Source organism: Nicotiana attenuata, chromosome 1 (genome assembly GCF_001879085.1).
Source record: "Nicotiana attenuata strain UT chromosome 1, NIATTr2, whole genome shotgun sequence".
NCBI lineage: Eukaryota > Viridiplantae > Streptophyta > Magnoliopsida > Solanales > Solanaceae > Nicotiana > Nicotiana attenuata.
In genome coordinates, this window is record NC_031989.1 from 80,054,013 (window position 1) to 80,054,669 (window position 657).

Here is a 657-nt window from a genome sequence, read left to right on the forward strand (position 1 = left end):
CCACCCCAAAGCTTTTCGAATATTCGATCGAAGTTTTCCGGCCATGACGCAACTCCGTCCAAACCACCCCAAATTAACACCACATAACCGCCTTTACCTCCTCCATCAAACCCCTCAAATCCCATCCCTCAAATCTGGTCGGAACTGCTCAAATATGGAATATAAATTTTCCGGCCAAAACCCTGTTTTGTCCAAAGGGCCCCAAATTCATACCATATACCCCCCCCTGACCTCCCTCATCATTAATCCCCAACCAAATCCCCTCGAATCTGAGTAGAAGCACCTGGATTTCAAATCTAGGGTTTCAAGTTTTCTGCCATTGGAAGGCTTCACTCTCGGATGATTTTGATTAATATTATGAGTTTATTTCGACAAAAATAAACCCATAATATCAATTAAATTCGTTCCCAGAAATCAAATAAGCTTGAAGATTAATTCAGTAAGTCATTTTCCCCCTTTCAGTTTTGATTTAGTTCGCTTCTTGTTCTATCTTTTAACTAAGTGCAGTTTTAATTCTGAATATTTAATTAGTGATTTGTTGTCGATTAGATTGTCGGTGATACATGTTTCTGTTAGTTCTTAGTGTAATTTTCATTTTTTTTTTAACACTGTTTTTGCTTTGTTCAGTTTTTAGTAGTCATTCGTTAGTATAATTGT